Raw genomic sequence first — 26,367 nt, 5'->3', positions numbered from 1 at the left:
AGAGTGAGAGAACCAGGCATATGGACCAATCATTGAAAATGTCTGGAGTCTGAAGGTAGAATGTCCTATTTGAAGAGGTCTGTGTCAATAATTCAAAAACAAGCAATAAGCCCTCAGAACACAGCAAAGTTTTCACCTGGAGTATGTGCTCACTTCAATATTGGTGATTGTTATGTCTGACCTGTCCCATCTTCTTGCTGACTTACCTACCACCTGAACCTTCCTTTTCCTGTACTGAGTTCATCTGCATTAGAAATATGGCTCTGGTGCTCAATGACTACAATTACTGATGACTTGTCTGAAAATCTGACTCGAAGATCCTCTTTCTTCTCCCAATTATAGAACAGCGTAATGAAAAAAAGTACTAGTTCCAGGGTCAAAGGGCATAGAATAATGCTCTACCCCTTATTGGCTCCTTGGAAGCTAAGGGACACAAGAGGACAGAGGACCAGGACTAGAGTCAGAAACCCATCTTCCTGTATTCAAATCTGGCCTCAGACACTTAACAGCTGTGTGATCCTGGACTTGTCACTTAACCTAATCACTTAACTTCCAAATGGTGTCATGAAGAGTCATATAGGAGTGAACAACTACCTTACTGACTGTAACTTTGGAGTAAGTTATTTTTCCCTTTCCTTCACATTAGCACTTTTTCCTCACTTATAAAATGAAAAGACAAAATTAATTTATTTCTTGTATTCTGGTTAAATTTCTATAATCCTACAAGAACAGACTTGCTTCCTTATTGACAATATTCAGCTATCCTCTCTAACAATATGTTCTTTAGCTATTCCCCTGTCTACTATGATCCCAACTGTGAAATTCTGGCACAGACCCAGCGAGCTGAATCCTTAAGAACCTTTAGCTTAGGGCTGATTAGGATACAGAATTTTAGAATACTTTTGCCTCTTTCACTGTATTCTTAAAATCCTTTTATTTTATTTACAAGTTTCTACAAAAGTAATTATAGAGAACTGTACTCCAGCATCCCAGATTTTACAGTTCAGTGGTTGGGCAGTTTCTCCTAGAAAAGTTAATCTTATATTCTCCTCTCTTTGTCTCTTACATTTGGTAAAATTTAATTCTCAGTTCCAGACAAACTTCAATACTTTAATGGATCTTCGATCCTATTGTTCAGTCATTTTTCAGTTGTATCCAACTCTTAGTGATCCTATTTAGGTTTTTCTTGGCAAAGATACTAGAGTGGTGTGCCAATTTCTTTTCCAGTTCATTTTACAAATGAAGAACTGAGGCAAACAGGGTTAAGTGACTTTCCCAGATTCAAATAGAGATGGTATATGTCTCAGGCCACCAAAATGTCTTCCTGACGTCAGCCCCAACACTCTTACCTACTATACCACCTGTCTTCTGTGATCCCACAGCAAGTCATCTTTGCTTTTTCATCCCTCGTGACTCTTTCTATATCTTCCCATGAATTATTCATCCAAACATTCGTCCTGAAGTTCTTCCTCTAGAAGTTTTGACTTTGTGTGGTGAGCCCCAGAAAAACCATGGGTTTTCCATCAATGACTGCTTAATTCTTTCACTAGTTTTTGTCACTCCCTTCTTTCCTCTTTTTCACAACTCTTAGCACATTTTAAACTAGCCTCAATTGTTCAAGTTTGGAAATTTCTTATACAAGGCACTGCTAAGAAGAATTTTCAAAATGTATTTCAGTAAAGCAAAACCCTAATTCTAATTTCACAGCACATGCTCACCTGTTCAGACAGATAAAGGCAGAAAGAGGTGAAATATAGTTCCTGAATCATTAGTTTTGCAAAGGTAGATTCACATGTGAAGGAAAAAAAAGAGATCTGACTCTCCAAACTCATAAGAGCCTCACTTAATTCAATATAATTTTCTACACAACTATTGGAACACAGCCCATACAATGCTTACGTTCTCAGTTTATGAAGTGAATGAATGTATGGTGAGCTGAAGCAAAAAGTGAGACTCAGTAAATGAATGAACAATGGTAACTCCTATTCCAACTCTGTAGACCGAGGTTGGGTATAAAGGTGGTGGTGCTTTTAGGGTCTGTCTGCCTATTTAGGCAAAATTAACCTGTTTTACATGTATGTAGGATTGTATGATTTAAAAAAACTTTGATAATCATTATTTCATTGAATTTTTGTAATAATCCTGCCATGCAAACAAGACATTTCACATTTTACAGGTGAAGATGCTATGGGATTAATAGACTTGTTGGTGACATGAGATTGGCAAACAAATACCAAAGCTAAGTCATGAACTCTTTCCTCCAACTCTGGTGTTCTTTCTGCTCCACTATTCTAGATTATCCTGCCTGCTTATTATCACAATCCTGTGAAGTTGTCTGAGCAAATATCCCAGGATTCAAAAATCTGCAGGTGGAAAAGTTATCAGAAACCATGTGGTCAAACCTCTCTCATTATATAACTAATGAAACTGAAGCTTGAAAAGGTTAAATGTTCAAAGTCACAAAAAATATAAGAGAAGCATGATTCAAACTCAACACCATTTCCAGTACATCACACAGAATCCTTATTTTAATATATAACAGTTTCTTGGCTCTGGGCAACTTCCCCTTTATTTCTAAAGCTGTTGTCAATATTACCAGGCATTTGCTAATTAAACATTTTTTGCTTTCATTCCCATGAGTGGTTGAGGTGTTAGCAACAGTCCCATTTAAAAGGAAGGTGGGCATTTTAATTGTGGGTGGGTATCTTAAAACCAGAAGAGCTGCAGGGGAGATTGCCTAGAAACACCAAGAGCTGCCACCATTTAAATGAAAACATTTGGCTTTTGTCCAAGCATTCCCTCCGCAAGGAGAACATTAAAGAGACAGTGTGTTGGGATGTGACTGTTCTGAGGAACAGGCTTAGCTGAAGCATGTGAAACATAGAAACCTCTTAAGGTTCACACAGAATAAACCACCTAAGAGCACTCACTCGTGTTTAATTATGTCTCAATGTTATTTCTTTCATCTCCCAAACTGAAAAGCACTTCCTAACAGTAGTCACTACTCTCATGTTTATTAAAGATAAGGGACAAAATGGAGGAATGGATCTGCTATTTTTTAAGTGATCTGCCAATGGTCATGTTACATCAACCCCATCTCTCCTTAGCCAAATCAAAGAAAAATAGAGGCAACTCCCTCAGGCAAAAGACCACATCTGCTTTTGCTGCCTTTGCCTGCTTTCCCTGTTCCTGATCACCATACATATGTGGTGGGGGTCTTGTGACTTCATACATGGCTGACCAGTTTCCTGATTCTTTCCCAAGGTGTCTAGACAATACTGTCTTCAACAAAGGAAACTCTTCTCGATGCTGATGTATGGCTGTGAGAAAACATCAACAAGACTTCACATCTCATAATGCTGAATGCTCAGTTTCCGCTTCCCAACTACAAGTCTCTCTTGGTTTTATGAAATACATGTGTTCTTTTTTTTTTTAAGGCTGAGTTTGAGCTAAGCTGTTCTCTCACAGAATTACATCATCATTTCAGCAAGCATTTATCTTTGTTTCTGAGTGATCCTTAGTGAGCAGTGTTTTCTAACACTTTGATATTATTATACTCCTTGGTGTCCCCTCTCCTCATCACGTACTTAACGGATTGTGAGTAAATACTTAAATGTACTGGGGGAGTTACTACCAAAAAGTTCTTCTGTGAGTTTTGTTTTTCAAGCAAAAAAATGTTCTTATAATATAGGAATATTACTTCCCTGTACATGCTCTAAATTAATTGACTGGCTCAGTCCCCTGACTATATTTTATACTCTCTCCATACCTCTGCTCATTCCCAGCACGCCCTCTCTCCTCCCTTTTACCTTGATGAATTTCTATCATAGAATTTAAGATTTGGAGCTACTACATTTTACAACTAAGTCAATTTGTGGCCTCTGGTATATTTTAGTGATCCCATTTCTTTTTAAGTTTTACCTCACAATTATTCCTTATTTTGCAAATGAGGAAACTAAAGGTCAGAGTTTGATAGCAAGTAGAATTTGAACCCAGGTTCTCTAATTCCAAATTCAATACTCTTTCCATTATCACATTCTGCTTTCTCACCCTTTAATGGCCAAAACATGGCACCTCCTCCATAAAGCCTTTCCTTACCACCAACTCATTCAGTAAGGACTTTCTCCATCACATTTAACATATCATTATCTTCGCATCTAATGCCTTTCTCTTATGTTGTATATTAGTGTTGCTTTGATGTTCACTTCTCTTGTAATAAATCTAGTTTCAATGCATACTTAATGGACTTTTGATTTTTTGGGGAGGTTAACATACAAACATATTGATGTCTTTTCCTGCTACATGAAATGAAAGTTTCAATCTTATACACACTGTATCTCTAACATCTCATTCATGGAAGACATTCTATAAATATTTGATGAATCAATGAATTAACCAATCTCTAATTTATGTTTGGTTGAGAGGTTTTTATATTAGGGTTTTCACAGGCTATACTTCTACTCAAGCTGTTAGAATTTTCTATTATACTAAGGCTGATTCGTTTCAATATAAAACAGAAATTTCTCTAGGAACATGCACAACTCAAATAGATGAATGGTGATATAATACTCAAAGGAACTTTTTCTAGTTAGCAAAACAGGTGTATGCATTTCAGATGCTGAAGAAACAAAGCCACCTCATAGGATCTTTGTGCTTCTATTCTCTTGAAAAAAATTTCTCCCTGGCACAACATAATTAAAAGATCATGCTATTTTCCTATTGATCCAAGAAGACAAATGAATGGTAGATGTTAAGATTTCTATGAAATTTAGCAAAGTAAATGCTAAAATATGGATCCTGTTTCCAATATTTTTCTAATATTCTCAAAAACAATTGCTAGGATATGTATTTTTTTTAAAAGGTGTGTTTTGCTTTTTCCACATTTTGTGTGAAAACTATTTTCAAGGCCAGCTATGACAGGGATGATATTTGAGATACCCTAAGTTATTGATTTATTCCATTGAAGCTAGGTTATTATAAAGAAAGCACTTAGTCCCCTACCTCCAAGCCTATTTTCTACAACTTAGTAACCTAATCGATAATATTTGGTAAAAATCTCCAAAGTAATCATCAAGTCATAAATCTTTCAGACATTTATTTTCAGATGCAATTCTGAGTGGGCCTTCACCTTCCGTCTTTCTTTCATTCTCTGTTGAATTCAGTATAAGTCACACAAAAGATTATTTTCATGAGGATGAGCACCAAAGAGACCCATTAAAATACCCTGTCCTTGGCCAGTTAAGCTATTTTTCAGAGGGCTTCTACTTTTCTTGTATAGGCCCCAAATAAAATCTGATTAGTAACCATTAAATTGGCATTGGTAAAGTGACTTCTGGAGGAAGAAAAGAGCTTTTTGAATGGCTTTTTTGAATGAGGCCTATGGTGTGGCAGAGGAATTTTCTATTTACTTTCTATCCATCTTTTCCCGTCACCTATTCACTTAAGAGAGCTCCCTGATGCATCCAATACAAATGCTTGGGAAATGCAGTGAGATCGATTATAGAAACAAAGAACAAAGCAAGCCATGGCAAATGAGGAGACCTCTTTACAAGCATTTCTTATCACTGATTGTTATGGTTAGGAATTAAGAGAAAAAGATGAGAGAGACTGGGATTGCCATTCCAAAAGCCAGGTCAATAATGGCTAGAAAGGTAGCCAGTGACTTGCTAAATCCATTTTGGAGTTCATCAGTTGTACCTGAACTATAAAAGCACATATACTAAAAAGCATGAGAGTTTTTAAGTCCCTTCTGATATTTGTGACTTTAAAGCAGTTACTACTATTAGAGATGATGTCTTTAAACTAAAAACCTATTCCTAAAGAGAATGTAAAGAGAAAAAATTAAGGATAGAAAGAAGGCACAGGGGACAAAGGCCTTGAATGATAAGTGCAGTGCTTATTCACTAGGGAGGAGAGATTCAGGATCAATTGTATTAAATTCAAAAGCATTTATTAATTACTTACTATACTCCAAACATTGTACTAGGGGTCATAGCTATAGAGATGAAGATTCAACAGTCCCTATCTTTAAGGGCCTTACATTCTACTTGAGTAAGTTAATTATATGTATAAAGATGAGATAATGTAATTTCAGGAAGAAGTAGGAACCAAACAACAATGTGGAAATCCTAGTCTTTCTCTCTTGAAAGTCTTTCTAAGTTGTTTTTGACAAATCAGAGTGTCTGATGCAGGAATCAAGAAAGGGGTCCTAGTTTTATTTGCAATATTTAAGACCAACTATAGCTTCAACTCCTCAACTTCTGTGCTCTCAACTCCTTGGCAAGCATCTTCTACTCTGGGGAAACCTTAGTCATATAAGGGGATATGATCTAGGGACAATACCAACAGATTGTTGCCTTAAAAGGAGGAGTCTTAGACCAGCTAAATATCTCTAAACATTATCTTCTAGAGAAGATTATTCTCATATTTCGCATCCTAATGGGAATGCTTTTATGTTTTCAAGCAGCTCTAGTAATTTACCATCTGTACAGTACTAATTATAACAGCTAGCATTTAAATAGTGCTTTAAGATTTACAAAGTGCTTTACAAATAGTATCTCAAATAGTGTCCTCACAAACCTAGAAAGTAAGCAGTATTATCTTTATATCATAGATCAGGGAATTAAGGCAGGCACATGTTAAGTGACTTGCCCAGGATCATATAACTACTAAGTATCTGAGGCTACTTTAAATTAAGGTCTTCCTGATTCCAGGTCTAATACTGTAGAACCCAGGTCATTACCGTAAGCATAGGAATAAAGCTATGTTCTCTTCTTTCTGCTAATGGCTTTATTTTGTATTAAACAAAATTTATACAAGTTGTATTATTTTTGATAAAAAGTATTGTGGTGTAATTGGTCACCTATATGGCAGTGTCAGATAAGGAGTCAGAATACTCATCCTCCCGAATGTAAATCTGGCATAAGGCAATGGGAAATCACTTCAGTATCTTTGCCAAAAAAAAAAAAAAAAAAAAAAAAACTCCAAAGGGGTCATGAAGTCAAACTTGACTGCAACAACTGAACAAAAACAACTGCAATAAATAAAAATAGTAGATTTCAGAATCAGGAAGACATGGATTGATGTCTTGTAATATAAATATTATGTAATATTTTGTGAAAAAAATTTAATGCTGAGATAGTATATAAATTAAATTTTGCAAATTAAATAAAATAATTTTTCGATGAGGTGCAGGAAGTAGTTTAAGGAGAATATAAGCTTTGGGTGTTGATGGTGGGGTGTAATACCTTTTCCTAAGGTCCCAAAGCTAGTTAGAGTCAGAAACTCTAGAATTCAGTTCTCTATTTGTCTTACAAGATGATGAATGCTATGTAATATATATGTATGTGTATATATATATATATATATATATATATATATATATATATATATATATAATTATACTATTATCCAAAATTTGATACACTCAACAACTCTGTGAAGTAAGTGCCATTATTATCATCCCTTTTTACAGGAGAAGAAACTGAAGCTGAGGAAGATCAAGCAGTTTGCTAAAGGATGACATAGCTATTAAGTCTCTGAAGAAGGATGTGAATTCCTTCTCATTTAATGTTCCAACCTCTACTACCTCACATAAACTTGTTGTGTGCTTCTAATAAAAGGAACAGAAGAGAAGGTAATCCAATTAAGAATCAACTGATCTCCAGGAAGGAACAGAGGTTTTGGGGAGGTCTCCAAATTCAAAGCATGATTTCCCATTCAACTGAGTTGGTAAATTATCCTGGGAATCTCACATCCCACTTAAATCAGAGTTTGGAAGTATCTCCATTATTGTTTGTTTGCTTATTTTTTGAAAGAGTAATTTTTTACTTTTATTTTGGCATAGGGTTTCTGGTTTTTGCTTTTGCTTTTAAATCAGATATGCATGGACATTGCCAAAGTCCAGCTATATGAACTCGTAATATTAATGTAAAGAACAAGTAGAATTTTTACAAGATGGTTTGGAAATGTTATTTGGAAAAAGAAATAAAGTTTTAAATAATAATTTGATGTATTTTTGCTTTAGTCAGAAACCAAAAGCAATCAAGCAATCCAGATTTCACTCTTCCCCTTCAAAGCAGTTTTCCTATCTGGCCTTTAAAGTCCAGCCAGGGCCGGTGGAAATGCACAATATTTGATTTACAAGTTTGAGACATGAAATATTCTTAGGTTTCCATCATACTTTGAATGGAAACAAATATCAAACAAAAGTCTTCAAAAAGTATATCAACCAAAACAAAAAGACCTTTCCCAATGCCAACTTTTTGCAACAAAATCACCCAGCAAATTCCAGTTCTTTTTAACCACTGCAAATCTTTCTCCAGTTAAGAAAACAACGTAGGAGAAAAGTCAGTCGGCCTGCAATAAGTGTAATCCAAGCTGATGCTGGGCCAATGGAAGATTTAACCACAGAGGGGCAGCATTATGAATACCTTCCTTTATCTTCTCCCCAGGTGCTGGGAATATTTCCATACAACCAGTTAATGTCAAGAATCAGTTTGCCAGCAAATGCTTCAAATTCAGTGAGAGATTATGTGCAGACTTTTTAAAATCCCCTTTTTCCCGGGGGAAGAGGAGAAGAAAGGGAGGAGGGAGAAAGAAACACATCTTGGGAGAAAAGAACAGGGAGGAGTTAATTTGTTGCCATGTGTGACAGCTTGAGAAGGAATTCCAAGGAATACCTGGTTGCAAAGATTTTTTCTACTTTTTTCACTGCTTGGTCACTGACAAATAAAAGGTTGATGCATTATACAACAGGGTTTTCATGCATTCTCCATTTTTCAAAAGAGTTTTCCAGTGATGTACTACTCTGCTGCAATAATAAAGATTTTTACAACAAAGAAAGCACCCAAATGCTTTCAAAGGGAAGAAAGGGCTTCCTGTGATGTCTGCCAAACCTGCATTATTTTGATAGAGAGAAAATCTTGACCCTAAGGGAAAATAAAGAAAAGCCCACAAAGTTTCCAATAGAAGGAGTTAGATTAAATGAGTTGTAAGGTCCTTGCCAGCTCTTTAATTCTACCCTATCACACATGGGATCAGAAATAGCTGTGATGGAATGAACTAAGGCAGTATGGTGCAAGAGAAACCCCTCTGGGTTCTGAAGTTGAAGAATATAGGATTCATCCTAGCCTTGGACATTTGATGTAGCTTGGTGGCACAGGGGATAGAGTCTGGAATCAGGAAGAAATGGATTAAAATCTGATCATGGGCAAATTATTTAGCCTTTGCTTGCCTCATATTTTCTCATCTGTAAAATGAGGATAATAACAGCACCTATCTCCGAAGCTGTGCAGATCAAAGGAGGTAATAATTATAAAATTCTAAGTACATAGTAGGTGTTATATGAATATTATTATTTTTACCTTCATATGTGACAGGCACTTACCCTAAATCCCACCTCCATGACTTATTTTGGCCATTTATAAAGTGAAGAGGACAGATTATAGGGTCTCTGAGATCTCTTCTAGTCTATATCTGTAATTAGATAATTTTACCTATGGAAAAGTGAAGTTGAGCATCAATGAGTACTTATTAAGTACCTGCTGTGTGCCAGGCAATATGCTAGACTCTAAGAACACAAGATAAAATAATCAATCAATCCCTTCTACCAAAGAGAAGGGGAGACAAATAAGAATAAGTAAATAAAAATGTAAACCGTATACACACACACACACACAAATATATACGGAGTAGTCTAAATAGGGAGGTGTGTGTATATATATATATATATATATATATATATATATTAAATAGAGAGGTATATATTTGTGTCTAATATCAGCCATCTGGGGAGGTGAGAAAGAAAATAAATTTACATGATAAATATATTATATATTTTAAAAGGATAACAAGTATCTTTTTATTATTCTACTATGTAGTAAAAATGCTTATTTTATTCCATAAATTAAAAAGAAAATAAATAAAAGAATAAGAAGGGGGAATGAAAACCAGAGGCAGAGAATCATGGTCATAAGGTCAGGAGTTGAAGTCTTGATTAAGGTTTGTGGACAAAAATGTGCAGGTAAAAGTTTAACAACTGGCTGAGAGAGGGATAAAGTATGCACTACACATTTTAAAATACAATCTACATTATTAATATTTTCTTCATCACTTTCTTAAATCTAGACAATCAATAAAAGAATAAATCAAGCACTGATTATAATCTTTCTCAATTTCCTGAGTTTAAATTCTCATTTGAAAATTTAACATTATACCGTCTGGTTGGAGTTGGTTATGAGTTAGGGGAGAAGTATCAAGGATCACAAGAACATTAGATTCTAAACTTATTGGGAAACATATAGGAAAAACAATGACAAAGCTGTAGGGTGGAGACTACTTGGCACAGACCCCTAAGTTGGCTCAGCTTCCTCACTGCCCCTTTCCTTTTGACCAGTTTTCATGAAATATCCCAGGGTAATTTGATTAAACAAGTATATCTGCTCTGGAAAATAGAGGGAGTGGGAGATGGGGCATTTTTAAAAGGAAGAGGTTGAAGGGTCCTCTGAACCCCAAGATTTAGCACAAGGTATTGATATGACTGGGAAGCACATCTTCTGGGTCCTGTGAAAAAGAAAAGTGAGATGACTCAGTATGAGTGACCACAAGTACAAAGCAGACTCATTTCAGAAATGCAAGAAGGAAATATTCCCAGAAAGCCCTGAGAAACCCTGAAGGAGGAAGAGCTGCTCTTATACAAGAGGTTTGAAAAGGACGTTTTGTGTTGTTGTAAACCATTCATCTGAAACACCAGAGTGATAGAGGTGGTCCCCTGGTTAAGGTGACAAGCACCATCCTCTGGAAAAGGACTGAACTGCAAAAAAAAAAAGAAAAAGAAAAAAAAAAAAAAAAGGCTGCAATGGAACTGAGCATGGAGGAGACCGAACTGTAGTGAACAGCAGAGAAAAAACGTTTAGCATAGGAGGTGAAATGGCAGTAGTGGGGGGATCTGAGTTAAAGCAGGTGTAGAATGGAGAAAAACAAAACCAGTGATACCTGAAGAGAATTATCAGAACAAAAACAAAGGGACCACAGCGGGGAATACCACTGTAAAGGAGAAAACCCTGATTCCTCCTCCTGCTGAAGTCTTCCTGCTGACAAAAGCAGAAGTCACAGAGACTGTATAATTCTCTGAGAGATGAGCTACTCCTTTGGCTTGATAAGAGCCCCTCCTTCATATACCAATATATAAATGATATTATTTTGACCTTGTTTGTCTTGAGTGTTTTTTTGTAAATTGTAAGAGAGCTATGGTTACCTCTGAGGGAGTGCCAGATAATAAATAACCTTCACATGTATTGGGGGCAACACATCCAAGAGCTAAAAAGTTTCCAAATTGTACCAGGGCCTTTTAAATCAAGAAAAAGCCTCTGGTTCAAAGGTTACACAAGTTAGGATATGGAAGATCAAAACATTGAGGAGAAACCACCAGGGCATTGAGTAGAAATTATAATGTCAAAAAGGCCAGGGGGAAAAAAGTGATTAAATAGGGAGCTCATAAAAGTTTGCAAAATTGCAAAGGGCTTAGATGTGAGGCAACAAGGAATATGGCTCAAAGTGATAGACACACCGAAATTCTAAATATCCCTCTGCCTCCTTCATCCAATTAAATCTAAACCTGCTGACAATTCAGTAATGATACTTGTCGGGCTCCTTCAGACAGGCTTTGTAGATAACTGTATATACATGAAGGAAATACAAAGTTGGGCTCCCTCCCCCATCTCATTAAGATTCTTTATTTATTACTGACTGATGTGTTTATGCTGATGTTGTCTGGGTTAGTTAGAGCATGGTGCTAATGAGGCCAAGGTCACAGGTTCAATCCCCACATGGTCCAGTTAGCATCTCACAGAAGAAAATTCAGATTTGGTATACTCTGCAAGCTCAGCCTTCTTAAAAGTGTTTGCCTCAGTCACAAGGGGTCCGGCTAGAAGGATGTGGGTAGCAAAGCATAAATTTATCATCACTCCTGGAAATAAGCAAATGTCCTTCTAATGGTAGGTCAGAAGTGTCATCCCGGCCCATGCAGAGCAGAATATTTACTGATGATTGAAGGATGCAATGCTACAGTGGGTGGAACACTCTAATGCGATGCATTATAATGGAAGTCAAGTTATAAAAAGAATGTATGGATGTACAGATGAGAAGGGGAGTGTGTTCTAGAAGCAAACAAGTATTCAGGTATGTAGACAAAGATTAATTTCATCTAGGAAAAGCAAAAATCAAGGATGATAAGGAAAAAACAATTTATGCGAGTTGGCAAAAGTTATAGATATTGGGGAGGGAAGGGGAGACAGAGAATAGGAAACATGGTTTAAGAAGATCCCAGAAAAGTATCCAATGGAGGAAATAGCACAGTTTCATTGAGAAGTTTATACCCAATAGTATGGAAGGAATAAATTCTACAAAGAGATTTACCCAAGTCGTTGGAGAGGTTCTTCAAGGTAAAATAAAATAAAATAAAATAAAATAAAAATCTGGGAAATAAAGAAAAACCACCTTAATTGTAAAAGGCTTCAGGCTTATGCTAACAGGCACTCAGCCCAAAGTAGCTGAGGACATTTTTCTGAATGGGACCCCAGTGGACAGTTATCCCTTCTTACAGCAGGGCCAGGAATAGTTCCAAGATGGTAAGATTTTCATCCCCCTCATGCAGATTACTCTGAGTACTTTTAGCATTGGTATAACTCTAAACTCTTAGCCAGCAACAGAATCTAGTCCAAATTCTTTTTCCACCACAGAAAAAGGAGAAATGCTACCTCTTCCGACTGACTGATTATCTCCATCAAGAATTCTGATCTTCATTCCTTCCCAACATCTACCACAACAGGTCACTCACTCTTCTCCGTTCAGTCCCTTTGGATCTCTCTCTTTCAGAAATACATACTTGCAGACAAAAATAAAAACTGGAATATTGATCTTTGCAGGTCATTATAGGGCCTCTCTCTCCAGAGACTTCACCTCCCTTGCTCTCCGTAACTACTAAGCCCACAGCCATGCCAGGAGTTCAATAGTGTAACCCTGTCACAGCATGGGAGAAATTATCATACTCTTTGCAGCTCGGCATTAAGAACAAAAGATTACTCTCCACAAGGTTAGGAAATCAGGCAAAGCTCCCTCAAATCCCCAACTATAACCAAAACAGCTTTTCCTGACACTTTCCTTCAAGATCAGCAGCTGTTGGAAAGTAGATGAAAGCCTTGCTACTTCATGGACTGCACCCGAGTGGACTCATTCCGTGTATTTAAATACCCAGCTTCTTCTTAGTCCACCCCGGGGTATGGATCATCAGAAACCCAGGATATACTTTCCCACTAATTATGTATTACAAATAAATAGTTTACACAAGAGTATGTAAACTGTTGAAGGGAGTAGCTACAGTTTTCAGCATGCACAGCAGATGTGTGGAAACAGCTGTATGCAGAAGATGACTAGAATTTAAATGAAAGTTATTTCTAAATATCACCACAGTGAGAGGTCGTTTGTTCAGCCTAAAAACACTACCAAATGATGCCCCCCAAAAGATATGGAAGACTCCTTCCTCTTTGCCCAAATTCTTGCCTTATCTCAAAATATTCCTGCTCTAGTCCTATTTATTGAAAGTAGAAACATTCCTCATTCCAGTTCCTTTCTCACTGATGCATCGCTACAGATTCAATGCAAATAAATGCAGTTTTCTTGTTCATTATTATTTAAAGACAACAGCTCCTTTTTAAAGACTGCAGAGTATAGAGAATAGTCTTGCAGTCATGAAAGCCTAAATTCAAGTGTTGCTTCTGACACACATATTAGGTATGTGACTAAGAGCTACAAATCATGTATGTGTGCATGTGCTTATGTGTAAGCATGTGTGTGTGTGAAAAATCAGGGAAAGGCGGGAGACTGGGGATATCCTTACAAAAACTCCATGGAGATGAAAATCGCACAGGTTGACAAGAAATAGGTGAAAAACCATCTGCATGAGTCAGAGTACTGGCAAGAATGACGGCACATATCTTACAGTCCAAGTATATGCAATTGTGAAATGCTAACAGATGCAATCAGAGTTCTTTATGTTAAAATTCAAGACCAGTAAATATTTTAAGCACTTAACTCTATGGGAAGGACTACAGTGGATACTGAAGGAAATACATGAATAAAATAGTTCTCCCACTTGGGCTCATGTTTTTTGAGTTTGAAGGAAAATTAAAGACCTTCAAGTCCAAGCTTCTTGTTTTGCAGATGAGGAAACTGAGGCCCAAGGAGGGCAAGTGTTTTTCCCAATGAAGTTGTGTAAATGGGGTCAGCCAGATGGGGCAGTAGGTGGAGCACTGGACTTGGAATTAAGAAGATTCATCTTCATGAATTCTTATCTGGCTTCAGATATTTACTAGCTGTGAGATCCTGGGCAAGTCACTTCATTCCATTAACCTCAGTTTCCTCAACTGCAAAATAAGCCAGAGAAGGAAATGGCTAAATTATTCCAGTATCTTTGCCAAGAAAATCCCAAATGGGCTCATGAAGAATCAGACACAAGTGAAATGACCGAACAGCAATTGTTTAAATGACTCAAATCTGAGTTGCCCCACAAGTTTTTCTGAGTTTATTAATAAGATCAAAATACTATCATTCCATTCATGTTTTCCTTTCCTGAATAAGGAAAAAGAAAATATTAAGAAAAATGGTTAAACTAATATGAATAAATGTTTAATTAACTACCTAATTTGAATCTGAATTACCTACCATCTCTATCATGAAGGATCTATGACCAAATAATACTCCAATTGGTAGTTTCTTTTTGTTTGTTTTATCTAGACATAACTCCTGTGGGAGAATTTCCATGTTGAAGAAGTTCAACAGGACTCTCAAAGAAGATCAGCAAATTCCTATTGTTTATAGAAAGGTATCTAAGGGCATTGAGTAGTCGACTGGCTTACTTGTGGGAGATCACATAATAGACATAGGTGTTCATCACAACAAACCCTGGCTTTCTTTAATTTCAAGGTCAACTACTTAACTAATTAACACAAACCTCTAAATCCCATACATATCTGAAGATAGCTGTTTTTGGTTTCATAGAGCTAGAAGGAGAGTTAGAGATCACTTAGGCCAATTATTATAGATTTTGTAGATTTGATTTTATAAATGATTTTTTTTGATAGACAAAGAAACTGAGGCCCAAAGAAAGATAGCACTAGGTGGTAATCGGAGTGGAATCAGAACCCTAGTCTTATGACTCGAATGTCAATATATTCAGAAGAACTGTGACTGATAAAAAAAGAATGGTCTAGGGCGTTTTCTTTAACACCCCATGAAATGATATTCTGCAAAGTATCCATCAGGTCATTTCCAAATAGCTGTTATCATCCACCCCAGCTCTCTATGAACCTCAATTTCCTATGATCAATCCCTCAAAATGCTTTAATGCTTCCTATATAAATTTAACTATAAGTACAAGGAGCATTATTATTCATTACCATAGGGAAAGTCCTATTGCTTTTTTAGAGTGCACTCAGAAAGTACTAATAAAACATTAATTAGTACCTTAAAGATTGGTCCCATTAATTTGTTCAATGCTAATTTTGTTGCCCCATTAAATCCACAAACCCCAGTTTCCAGCAAGGTCAATATGAGGGTGATCTACTATGATTTAAAAGAGAAAGAAGTAGGATGCTAAAGATGATTTGTATAATTGTAGCAAAAAATAGTCCAGTCTTACATTTTATATAAAATCATGGAGTTTAACTGTCTAACACAGAAAAAAGATATGGATTTAGAGAACCTGAGTTTGATCTTGGCTAAGTCAAGTTAACTTTACTGGAGACTATTTCCTTAGATATAAAAGAAGGAAATGTTACAAAGGAGGGAGTCAGATCAAATGATCTCATAGATACTTTACAACTTAAAACTAATGGTCCTGTGATCCCTTTGGCTGGAGAACTCTGTGAGACATTTTGGAATATTCCTGCTGTTCTTTTCCTATCCTTTGTCCTTTTTCTACTTTTTTGAGCAAGGTCTCCCCTTCTTTTTGTTTGAGAACCTTTTATTTCTCATAGGTTTTTTAGTACATATACTGTCTATATGAAAACATCATTTTAATTTGCCTCAACAATCGCCACACAAAATAGTGCTCTTTGCAAAGTCTTTCCAGTAGCTGAAAGAGCAATGCTTTCAGTAGATTTACATCAATTTTTGTTCTGATAACTAAGACCTTCCATAGAAGCAGATTCTGTTAAAGGAAAAAAAAATCATCATAGGCTCCATAACTGCAAGCAATTACCTCACATAAACCAAAGGAAACAAACAATAACACTAATGAATCACACTCTATCTACCTGATGGATAGCAAATCCCTGGGTCAATCAAGAAAGTAAGCTATCATCAGTCACCTATCCTAAATAGAAAGTCCAAGGAATGAAACCAGTAATTGAAAGAAAACTGGAGGATTTCACTTATAGATATGTGCATATGTTTGTATATGTAAATGCATATGGACATGGCAGTAGGTGTTCTTTCCGTTCTTACAAACAAAGGTTCACAACTTCCTAAAAAAATGAGTCTTGTAGTTCCTAACCCTTTTTGTGTCAAAGACCCGTTAGTGGCCTAGGGAAACCTATGGATTCTTTCTCAGAATAGTATTTTAGAATAGATAAAATAAAATGCATAGAATTCAAAGAAAGCAAAATAAAATGAAATAGCTTTCTAAAAAGAAGTTTACTGTTATATTAAAAACCCTGGTCCAAAGCACACTATGAAGATGGAAGTTTGAGGTCAAAGTTGATAAGGCAGGGCAGAAATTAATTAGGTGAAGGGTCATTTCTGTGCATAAAAATGTAAGACAAAGCAAAAAAAACCCCCAAAAAACCAGAGCCTCTTATTGCCAATGTTATCATAAAAAATATTTTTCTCTTCGGGTATATGGGAGGATACCTTAAGGCCCAGTTAGAACCAAAATGGGCACAGATCTGACAAACTATGAACATATAAAGCCCTCTGCTCCTCTGGCATGACCTCATCCAAGTTTACTTAATTGATATCAGAATCACACAGAGATAGTTCTTCACAACAGCTCATGACAGGATTTGAAGATAATGGCCTGGGGATGTTTTAAAGTCCTTCTATAATTATTACATCTAAAGCCCCAGAAAAAAATTATAACCAATTCTATTATTCATATGCAGGAAACATGCTCCTAAAGCAGATAATAAACTATAACTATTTAATGCTTTTTGGTCTACTACAAAAGATCTGAATATCTTTATGAAAATTTGCCAGAACGAGAGGTCAGGTTTTCAACCATATGTGGGTGTGCTTAAGACAAAGATTTTCTCTTTAAATGTCACTTAAAAATTTTAACACCATTTTGGTTAAATTAAAATATTTCCTGAAATCACGATATTTGTTGAAAAAATTCCCTCTTTTTTTGAGCTATTTCACTTTAATATAAGAAGAGAAACTTCACTCAATCCTGTCAGTTTGCAACCATGAAGACTTTTACCTCCAAAACAACCAGGAAACAGCAGTCAATTTCCCTAGGATCTGGCTGATCTAATTTTTCCTTAACTTTTCCATGATAATCCCTTCAAATATTTGAATAGTAATTGTATCATTCCTCTAGTCTTCTCTGCTTCATGATAAACATCTTCAGTTGTATCTGTATTGACCCCTTCTATTTAAAAATGTAAAAACTATTTTCATTTGTGGGCAGAAAGAAAGATTAGGTCCTTGGATGATAATTTGACAACCCTTAGACTTTAATTATCCTTTCTTTAATTTGCTATCCAGAATGGACCAAAATACTGTAAATATGATCTGACTAGTATAGGGCACATAGGTAGCAGGGTTACCACCTCTTTATATGAGAAAATAAATACATAAGTATTTATTAAGTACCTACTATTTTCCAGGCATTATGTAAAGCTCTTTATCAAAGTTATCTCATTTTTAAATTTTTTAAATAACAACTTTTTATTTTCAAAACAAATACAAGAATATTTTTCAATATTCCTCCTTGCAAAACCTTGTGTTTCTATTTTTTTTCTCCCTCCCTTCCTCCAACTCCCTCCCCTAGATGGCAAGTAATCCAATATATGTTAAACCACGTGCAATTCTTCTATACATATTCCCACAATTATCATGTTGCACAAAAAATGATCAGATCAAAAAGGAAAAAAATGAGAATGAAAACAAAAAGCAAGGAAATAACAAAAAAGGTGAAAGAAACTATGTTGTGATCCACATTCAGTCCCTATGGTCCTCTTTCTAAATGCAGATGGCTCTCTCCATCACAAGTTTCTTGGAATTGGCCTGAATCACTTCACTATTGAAAAGATCCAAGTCCATCACAACTGGTCATCACATAATCTTGTTACTGTGTACAATGTTCTCTTGGTTCTACTCACTTAACTCAGCATCAGTTCATGTAAGTCTTTCCAGGCTTTTCTGAAATCATCCTGCTGATCATTCTTTAAAGAACAATAATATTCCATAGAAAAGTTATCTCATTTGATCCTCATAACAAACTTGGTGTGTGCTATTGTTGTCTCCACTTTGAAGAGGAGGAAACTCAGGCAGATATAAATTTAATTATATTTTATATATGTTATATAAAAATATTATATATATATATATATATATATATATATACAGAGAGAGAGAGAGAGAGAGAGAGAGAGAGAGAGAATATTAAATTAGCTGATAAGTATCTAAGGCTGGATTTTAACACATCTTTCTGACTCCAAGCCCAGCACTATCTACCATATCACCTAAGCTGCCTAAAGAATAATATGCAATGCTATTCTTGTAGTAACAAAGCCTAAGATTTCATTAGGTCTATTGGCTGCTGCATCACAATGGTGACTTAAATTGATTTTACAATCCATCAGAAGTAGTATGTGTTTTTCACATGAAATATTTTCAAACCACGGTTCATATTCCCCTGACACTTACATATACTAACTAGTATTTAAAAAGCTGTGTGTGTGTGTGTGTGTGTGCAGGGGGAGGAGGGTTAGGTTGTACCTGTGTGCAGTTTTTACATTTTATCCCTACTGAATTTCCTTTTGGCTCAGAAGCACAGTTCCACTTTGTTACTATGTTTCAGATCTTAATTCTCTTATACAAACTAAAACTATCTCTCCCAACAAGAAATTTGATAAATATACTATCTTTCTCCTTTCCCAAGTAGCGGCTACAGAGAATCAAGGATTATTACACACACACACACACACACACACACACACACACACACACAATATTAAAACTCCCTCTCCTATCCTCCCTGCTCCTTTTCTTCCTTCTCCATATACGTATATATGGGTAGATATCTTGGAACTGGTTGATTTTCAAAATCCACATATTATTGATCAGAAGAATATTATTAAAAGATGCAGTATGCATGATAAAGAAGAAAGTATGCTATACTGAGTTAAGAAAACTAAACTCAATTTAAAGTTCAAAAGGCACCACAACCCTTTTCATTTTCTGACATCATAAATGGGCAAAAACACAAATGTGCAAAAACAAAAAAAAATTCAAACCATAGTTCAGTTTTTTGACCTTTCTACTTTATCTAAAATATTGGTAGCATAATGGCAGAAAAGAAAGGGAAGTTTCTAAGAATCGCACAATTACACTGTCTACAAATATTAGTATAATTGTTGATACTTTCAATATGTAATCTTGGTCCAACAGAAGACTAACACTAACACAGCAACTAAACCACATCCATATTGACATTCTCACTATAAATGAAACCAAGTAGTAGCAACCTTTAAACAGTAAAAAAAAAAAAAATCTCATTTATTATTATTGACTGAGAATATCATTTAAACCCCAGTGTTCTTGCCTCCCCTGGCTCACCACAGCACGCAACCAATGAAACCCTATCTTGAGAACACTTTATTTGCCCTGGCTCAGCACAGTTCATTTCTGTTTTAATATTTTAAAATTATATATATTATTCAAAAGATATATTTCATGCTACCTGCAGCACTTTCATTTTTCCTAAGGTTGAAATTTGACCCCCAGGAAGCACCCTTTGTCCCACACTATTTCTTCAAGAGTACCTTTTAATAGCAAAATGGAAATTAAACAGTTTTCCAGGACACTAAAATAACCTCAGTTTTCCTTATATAAAACCAATAAAAGTTAAAATTTGGTTGTTCATTAGAAAACTTCATCCTTTATTTTTTTTCTTCATGTCACCTTTTAAATCCTCATCTCAGTTATGTTATAAAACTTAAAAAGTGAAAAAAAAAATTAGTATCTCAACTAGAAAGTCAGCTGTGCTACCAGGATTTTGATAAAGGGGGAGAAGGAAGGATGTATTTTGTATTTCTTCCTCTTTGGTTAAAAGGGAATCTGTTAGCTTTCTGATAGAGAACCTGCTAGAGCAAAAAGTTGAATAAAGAGCTGCTTACTGCAAAAACAGCATTCTCACTCCAGCAAAATTTAACATGGGATTGTATTTTCAGATTACTTTACCATTATCTACTTTTTCATGTCTCCCAACATAATTTTATTTAGTTAAACAAACAATAAAATATGACTTCCTGAGAAAGAAAATATCTTTTAATAGTTAGAAAAGTTTCCATTTATTCTTACTTTTTTAAATAAAAAAAGGCAAAACTCATTTCATTCAATTTCATTTCATTCAAAGTCAACCACTGCTGTATGTTTATTGACTTATACATTAGGGTAGGTAGCACAGTGTATCAAACCTGAAGTCAGGAAGCATTGAACTCAAATCCACTCTCAGATACTCATTAACTGTCAAGTCACTTAACCCTATTGCCTCATCTTTGAAATAAGTTGAAGAAGGAAATGGCAAACCATTCCAATATCTTTACCAAGAAAACCCCAGATGGAGACATGAAGGATCAGACATGACTAAAAACAAATGAATAGCAACATACATTTGATTAACTAAATAACTTTAAATCTACATAATTATTATAATTAGGAAGAGACTGAAAAATTTCATAATCACAAAAGTACATTTAACCATCCCTTTTTACTTAAAAACATTTTACTGCACATTTTATTTTTATACAACTCTATATTCAACTTATCAATAAATTTTTTCAAGCTGTTGTCAAAATGGATATATCTTAGAAATCATGAACTTCCAAATTCCAATCATTGAACTTATAAATTTTCTCCTAGAAAACTCTAAGACTATTTAAGTCATAATTATGCCTATGAAATCACAGGTTTATACAGAGAGAAAAACCTATACAGTATATACATATAAACAAGTATACATATATGTATCTATATTCAAATGTGTACAGTTACAAATACACATACAAATATGCACATATGACTTTTACTAGATACATTATGAAGTCTTTAGATATTATTAAGTAGATCCAGAGTATAACAATCATTTTTCTTTTACTCTATTCCCTTTACTAATTTATAAGCCATGTCTTCACTTTTTTGTAGCTATTTGAAAACTAAACAACTATGATTCATTCTAAGACTTGCTGCACAAATTGTTCCTGCTGATATTTAAACAGTTCTGTCTTAAAAGTTCCAATGTCCTTCCAAGTAAAGAATGATGGCACATTTTTGGAACAGGATGAGTAATATCTAAATTAGTATTTCTAAACATAGCTGATAAATGTATTTCTCCACCTCTAATACAGATGCCCACCCCTCTATGAAATACTGACTCTTCAGAGAGCACGAATAATTGATGCTCTTGAAAAATCAGTATCATACAATGCTGAAGTAAAAAAGATTCTTTTCTTTATTGTTTTAGGAAGAAGGGGGCATTCTAGAAGATGCATACAGAGTAAATGACTAGTGACTGAATCCAAACCCTGGTCAGCACAAATTAAATAAAAGACCTAGCAAACCACACCAAAATGTTGGAGCAGAGCCTGGGGCAGGGCTGCCACAAAATTTCAAATCTGATTGCATCACAGAAATTTTGCTAATACTCCTGGTAACACATTTCCTGGATCCACGAAGACCTTGTTGGCCTGAATATTTCAAGATGTTGGCATTCCCAAGAAACTGTATCCCCTTGTCTCAGCATATTCAATGCCTTCTACTCACTTTAATACTCATTTGGACTCTAAATGTACATTCCTGTTGGGTCTCTCAACCCCAATTATTGCTCTAATCATGAGGCACATGTCCTACTATCTTATTCAGCTACTGGACAATAAATCAACCAATAACTAACCTGATCCATAGAAGCAATAACATTCAAAGGTGAAAAGGACCTTAAGAAGGCCATTTAATCCAACCTCTTCAGTTTACTGATGAAAAAAGAGGCCCGGAGAGTGATGTTCCTGGGATTGCACAATTTCCATGTGGCAGACCTGGAATTTTCAGCCCAATCTTGACTAAAAATCTAGCATACTTTCCACAACAGAGGGCTTCATTAAATTATGCTGACCCTAGTCTTTCCCATGTTTCATTCAAGGAAAGGCTGCCCTGTCAAAACTGAAATTTTCCTTCCCTAGTAATCTTCACTTGATCAAAAATGCAAAGCAATTTCAAATGTCTATCCCCTACATTACACTAAATTTTTTCATTTCCAAAGGATCTAATGAAGCAAGAGGGCACTAAAATCATGAAGTGCTTTCATCACTGCTGAGAGCATATTTTTCAGTGCTCCTGGACAGTGTATTAATGCAGAAACTGTCAATGTTTCTGACAAACTGATAGCTGACGCTACAATTTGGAAAAAGCTAACAAGCTACCATAGGGGGAGAGGGGCGGGTTTGAAAAGGTTCTATTATCTCTCTGCTATTCAGGAGAAGCCTCCTTTTTCCATCTTCTTACACATTCACTATTCAGAATCTACAAGGTGGACAAATGAATGGGATATTGCTGTCTGACAATTCCTGCCAAAAAATTCCTAAATCAATCAATAAACAGTTATAAAGCATCTACTATGTGACTAGAGATACAAAAAGAGGGAAAAAAAGACAAATTCATTCTTCAAGGAGCTTACACTCTTGATGACCCATAATTTTTAGGAAGAACTAAAGATAAACCAAAGAGAATCTCCCCAACAGCTTTCTAGATATTCTAGAGGTTCTGATGGCTCCACATTATATGTCAAGAACTCTTAAAAGTATATACAGGAAGAGATTTTGTATTTTCTAGAAGGTTTGCTTCTTAATGCCTTTGGATATGTTGAGTTTGAGGAGTAGGGTTGTAGCAAACTAGGGTAGATATTCATTTTGCAATTTATATAATCTGGAAGATTAAGCTATAGATGGGTCATAAAATATGTGTTTAAAATAAGTGCCCATAGCAACAAATTCACATATCTTAAAAATTACAACCACTGGGATTACAGAGCTATGGGAATTCATGGCATAGAGAAATGGCTGCATAAAATATAAGGGATAGATCAATCTTGCCACCATCTCCTGCCTGACTTCATCCTGGTGTATTCATCAGCACTTACCCAAGATCAAGAGAGAAAGGCTATATCAGAGAAATGGTTAGTATCTTGTGAGATTCCCATTAAGACAACTGCATCCTAGCCATCTAGAGGAACAGAGGACTGGGCCTGTAGTCAGGAAGATCTGGTTTCAAATGTGGCCTCTGCTTTGTAAATTCTGGCAAGTCACTTAACTTGTCTGCCTCAGTTTCCTCAACTGTAAAATAGAGATAATAATAGCACCTAACTTCACAGAATTGACATGAGGATTAGAGAATAAGCACAATTCATGGCACATAATAGGCATTATATAAATACTTATTTTCTTCCCTTCACTACTCTAGCTATGCTTACTACACAAAATCATAGAGAGCAGAGAGGTGATTCAGCAGCAAGGTACAAACCTAAATGAGCAACATAATGAGTAGAAAAGAAGAACTACCCCCCATCCAAAGGACCGTGAACTGGAGCCAACTTCTGATCATACTGTTTACCAATTTAATTTATCCAGTATCTTGCATAACACTTGCAAGTATTTGGGGAAGGGTAGAATTGTGAAGAGGCACAAGAAGCTGTTAATTCATACAGTCCTGCCCAATTCTCTTCAGTACACAGCTATAATCCAGACAGTTGGCAAAGCACTGAGAATTTTCCAAAAAGGGTGTGAGATAGTCCCTGTCTTCAGAAAGCTTATCCCTTTTCTGCTCCCATTCACACCCTGTATCTACCCCTGCACAAAGATACATACATACAAGGATACATATCCTTGGTAAATTTGTAAGTTAAGCACTTGTGCTACCTTCCTTTCCCAAGTGAAATATGGCAGACCAGTTAAACATCTCTCAAGGAGACAATTATTACTGCTGCCTGTTTCTCTACAATGCAATTCTTGCCCTATTCTTTTTTTTTTTTTTTTGGTGGTGGGGGGAGATAGAAAGGGAGAGGTAATCAGAGGTAAGTGACTTGCCTAGGATCACACAACTAATAAATGTCTGCAGAGAAATTTGAACTCTGGTCCTCTTCACTCCAGGACCAGTGCTACCCTTTGCCTATTCTAAAATTATTTCTGTCCTTCTGATCTTAAATTATTTTTGTGCCTTCTTTCTTTTAAACCTCTCCTTAACCTAACTTGCTCTATTTGAATCTGGTAGGGTCTCTTAAGAACTCTACAGTTGTGTCTTTGAATGTGGATGAGGCTCAAAAACGTCTTTGGTTAATCTTACTTCAAGAACCTAATAACCTCTCATATCAATACTATCCCATATCCTTATCAATTTTCATACCCCTTTTTGCCTTATTCCAAAGCTCTAAACTTGTTTCCCAACAAAAATGGGACTTGAAATACACAAACATAAATCTCTTCTGTGGTCTTAAGAAATCTCCTGCTCAGGAGGTTATCCCTATCCTAAGATCTCATTATTTATGGGGAAGAATTGCTGAGGAATATATTCTTTTTTCAAGCATTTACTCCTAGCCTCATTACCTCCACAGGCAATTCGATAAGCCATTTATCTACTTGTGCACCCTAAGTCAGTCAGGGCTCTCATATTATTTAAACACATTATTCCTTGAATTTTGCCGCTTCCCCATTCTGTACCATCAGCAACTTTTACCCCCTTCCTACTGGTCTTTCCTCCCAGATTAAATGAAATATGAATTCAACAATTCTGCTCAAGTGCTGATTCTTGCTATCCTCCTCTAATCACCTCCCTCTACTACAAAGTGCTTCTCTTCAAAAATATCTTCTTCTGCCTTTATCCTCTTCTTTTCCCCTGCCTACGATCCCTTTTGTCTTCTGTCCTGTTACAGCATATGGGCAGACCAGTACTATGATCACTGGTTTTTCATCAAATTCTTACTAGAATAATTTTTCTAAAATTCTTCCTGATTATTCTTAAAAAACATTCTCAAAAGAATATTCTTTATGTCCATTGTCCTAAATAACAAATACTTCAAGGAACCTATGTTCTATACTATGGCAGTTTTCCAAATTCCTAGTTTCTCTGTACCAACCATTCAATCAACAAATACTTGTTCAATGCCTATTGTGTGTCAGGCAGTATACAAGATGCTGAACATTTTAAGACTAAAACAATAACAAACTAAACTAAACTAAAACAAAAATAAACATTATTTCCTCTAAAGAAGTTTCTATTCTTTAAAGGAAAATGTATGTCTCTGCAAAGAACTTGTCTTTTCACTGACTTATGGAGAAGGAATAACTATTTAAATAAAACCTCTTCTGTGCCAAGTACTGTGCCAAGAGCTTTTACAAATATTATTTCACTTGATTCACACTAAAATGTGACTAGACTAAATGATCCCTTTATCAGATGTGAATTAGTCCCTTGAGGAACCTTCAAAAGTTAAGTCATTGAGAGTAGAAGGCAGATTCCTCAAGAAACTTAACGGGTTCCTAATGGGGAAAGAAGATATATGGAAGCCAGGAAGAAATAAGTTGTTAAAAGCCCTTGGAACATAGAGAGCAGACATACAGGCAAAGACAATCAGTGGAAAGAAAGGAGTTAGGACTCTCCTTGAAGCAAGGCTGCACAAAGTGGTTCTGACTCAATGTCTGAACAGAAGCTCTGTTACCTAAATCTCAGCCTCCTAACCCTTAACTCCCTGCCTCAAAGCTGTAATTCTGTCACTTTTCTGCCTTTGAGGTCCAATAGAAGTGTCTGAAGCCTTTACATCTGAGCAAGAAAAAAATACACATATTTACCTTTGTATGACATGTTTACTTTGTCCTTACAAACAGCATTTGTGAGTGTACTACCTATAAGTGGATTATACTTAGGAGGAAGCAACTAAAGTGGAAATGAAGGAGATGGAGATAGATCTAAAACTAAAGTTTTTTGCCAGAAAGCATTGTCTCTGACTGGGGACTGAAAGCTAACAAAAAATGAGAGAGAATTATAGCTCTTTTGATATTTCTCAGATTGGAGAAGGAACTTTTTATACTAGGGAACCCATCT

General features: G+C 35.7%; 1 protein-coding gene across 5 annotated transcripts in view; it reads right to left on the bottom strand.

Moving 5' to 3' along the window:
- The window catches only part of FAT3 (FAT atypical cadherin 3), a 699,235-nt gene that overhangs the window by 531,684 nt on the left and 141,184 nt on the right, over positions 1 to 26,367 (bottom strand). The window lies entirely within an intron of this gene.

Source organism: Sarcophilus harrisii, chromosome 3 (assembly GCF_902635505.1).
Source record: "Sarcophilus harrisii chromosome 3, mSarHar1.11, whole genome shotgun sequence".
Lineage (NCBI taxonomy): Eukaryota > Metazoa > Chordata > Mammalia > Dasyuromorphia > Dasyuridae > Sarcophilus > Sarcophilus harrisii.
The sequence above is the reverse complement of the archived record's forward strand: the minus strand, read 5'-3'. Positions and strand labels throughout refer to the sequence as shown.